Genomic DNA, 2,847 nt, shown 5'->3' with positions numbered 1-2,847 from the left:
GGGTTATGGTTAGGGTTACTGTTAGGGAATATACATATATATTAAAATAAATGAATAAAAAAAAACCTGAAATTATGAAGGAAAACCTATATAAATATATGTTTTCACTATTGACAAGTTCCTGAGTAACTTGTGCTGTAATTTGGGATTAACCTTGGGTCATAGATTCATACATGAAAATACATTTATATGTATGATATTATAAGTGAGTACATATATGTACCTGTCAAAATATCTTTGATTTTCATATAAATGCCCATGAATATACATGCAAGGGCTTTTGCATTTTGTGGTAGTGTTAGGGATAAGAGTACATTGAGGGGTAGAGCTATAGTTAGGTTTAGGGAATGGACTTATATTTCAATATAAATGAATAAAAAATGAAAACATGTGAAATTATGTAAGAAAACCTACATAAATATATATGTTTTTATTATTGGACATATTTCTCAGTAGCTGTGTTATGACATTTGGTATTAAAACAGCTTCATGGTTTTATACATGGAAATATATTTACATACATATTATATGTGCCTTAATAAATGTACCTGTCAAAATATCTAAGATTTTCATATGACTTACCATAATATATGTGCAAATGCTTTTATGCTTTCTGGTAGTCTTCGAGGTAGGAGTAATTCCAAGAGTAGTGCTAGGGTTAGGGTTAGGGAATTGACATATATTTCAATATAAATGAATTTTAAAAATGAAAATATATGTGAAATTATATAGGAAAAGGTATATAAATGTGTATTTTTTCATAATGGGACTTGTTTCTGAGGAGCTGTGTGCAGATACTTGGAGTTAAATCTGGGCCTCAGATTCATATACACAAATATATTTTTGTATATATGATATTATATGTGAGAATATAAATGAACTTGTCAAAATATCTTTGATATTCATGTAAATTCCCATAATTATGCATGCAAGGGCTTTTTAGTTTTGTGATAGTATTAGGGGTAGGGGTATATTGAGTGGTAGGGCTAAAGTTAGAATTTGGGAATGGGCACACATTTCAATATCAATGAATCAAAAAATGAAAATATACATGACATTATGTAGGAAAACCTATATAAATATATATGCTTTCACAATCTGACATGTTTCCGAGTAGCTCTGTGCTGACATTTGGTATTAAAACTGAGTCATGGATTTATACTGAAAATATATTTGTATATATGATATTACATGTGAGTTAATAAATCTACCTATCCAAATATCTAAGATTTTCATGAGTTACATTGATTATACCTGCAAGTGTTATTGCACTTTGTGATAGTGTTAAAGGTTTGGGTATACTGAGTGGAAGGACTAGGGTTAGGATTAGGGAATGGACATGTATTTCAATATAAATGAATAAAAAACAAAAATATATGTGAAATCATGTAGGAAAACCTATATAAATATATATGTTTTCATAATTGGAAATATTTCTTTTTTTTTAAGAAACTGGTGTTTATTTTCCATAACCTTATTTCCATTTTGCTTAATAAGTGTCTGCAGAACAGCTCAAGACCTCTCAGTGGTTGTTCCTACCCACTCAGTAGCCTGAGCAGTGGTAGCTGCAGATCAGTCTTCAGTGGTCAGCTGGGCGCTCCAGTCTTTAGTAGGGAACTGCTGGATAGGCACAGAGGGCACCTGCACACCCTCAGACCAGTCTGCAACCTCAGGTTGAGTAGCAGTGAACTCAGGAGCTGGAACAGTCCATTCACCCTGAAATTCCTCCTTGGTTACAGCTTTTGCAGCAGCAGCTCTGCCTTTTCAATCTCTTCAGGATCTCTGTAGAAGTAGAGATCAGCAATGACCTCCCACGGGTGTTCAAGGGAAATAGTGCCACGCATGCGCAGAACTTCTCGGCCAGCATCCACATCAGACCCACAGAATGAGCTCCCTTATTGTTGCATGGAATGGCGATGTCCACGTAGCACAGAGGAGAGTGTGTTACACAGAGCAATGGTGGGCAGATTGACATAAGATGCTTCCGTAAGAGGCCTGTGGTCAGCCGTGGGATCAGCAACCACCAGAAACCGTGGCTCACGAAGGGCGCCTGGATCTGGTTAGTGAAGTTTCCAGGAGTGAAGCAGCCAGCAATAGGAGTGGCTCCAGTAGCAGCAGTAAACTTCAGCACAGCCCGCTGGCCAGTATTCCTAGAAGATATGACACTGACGTTGGCCGGGTTTTCTATGGCAACAATGGCACGAGCTGCCAGCAGAAGCTTCTCCCAGGTCCTCTTCAGATTTATGATGTATATGCCATCGCTTTTCCTTTTGTAGACATACTGTTCCATCTGGAAATCAAGGTTGGTGCCACCTAAGTGGGTTCCTGCAGCAAGGAATTTGAGGACATCCTCTTCCTTCATTTGCAGGGCATCTAGGGCTCCGGACATTGTGACCGTCTCCCTTTAAGTTAGGACGCTGGAAATCAAGAACGCCATATGGACCCCTCCCTGGGTAGCGCGGAAAGCCTGGAAATATTTCTGAGTAGCTTTGTTCTGACATTGGGGATTAAAAGAGTTCCATATTTGCATACATGAATATATATTTGTATATATGATATTATATGAATTTAAAATGTACTTGTCAAAATATCTAAGATTTTCATATGAGTTACCATGAATATAGGTGCAAGGGCTTTTGCACTTTGTGGTAATGTTTGGGGTAGGAGTACAATGAGCAGTAGGGTGAGGGTGAGGGTTAGAGAATGGAATATATTTCAATATAAATAAATTTAAAAATAAAAATATACATGAAATTATATAAGAATATCTATATAAATATATATATTTTTTTCATGATGGGACATATTTCTGAGTGTCTGTGGTATTAAAAGTACATCATATATGAA

At 36.3% G+C, this 2,847-nt stretch overlaps 1 pseudogene; it reads right to left on the bottom strand.

Annotated features, from left to right (window-relative positions):
* Positions 1 to 1,512: 1,512 nt before the first annotated feature.
* Positions 1,513 to 2,389, bottom strand: LOC124975441 (40S ribosomal protein SA-like; annotated as a pseudogene).
* Positions 2,390 to 2,847: the final 458 nt, after the last annotated feature.

The sequence above is a fragment of the Sciurus carolinensis genome, chromosome 2 (assembly GCF_902686445.1).
Source record: "Sciurus carolinensis chromosome 2, mSciCar1.2, whole genome shotgun sequence".
NCBI classification, from domain to species: Eukaryota; Metazoa; Chordata; class Mammalia; order Rodentia; family Sciuridae; genus Sciurus; species Sciurus carolinensis.
This window is presented reverse-complemented; position numbering and strand designations above follow the sequence as displayed.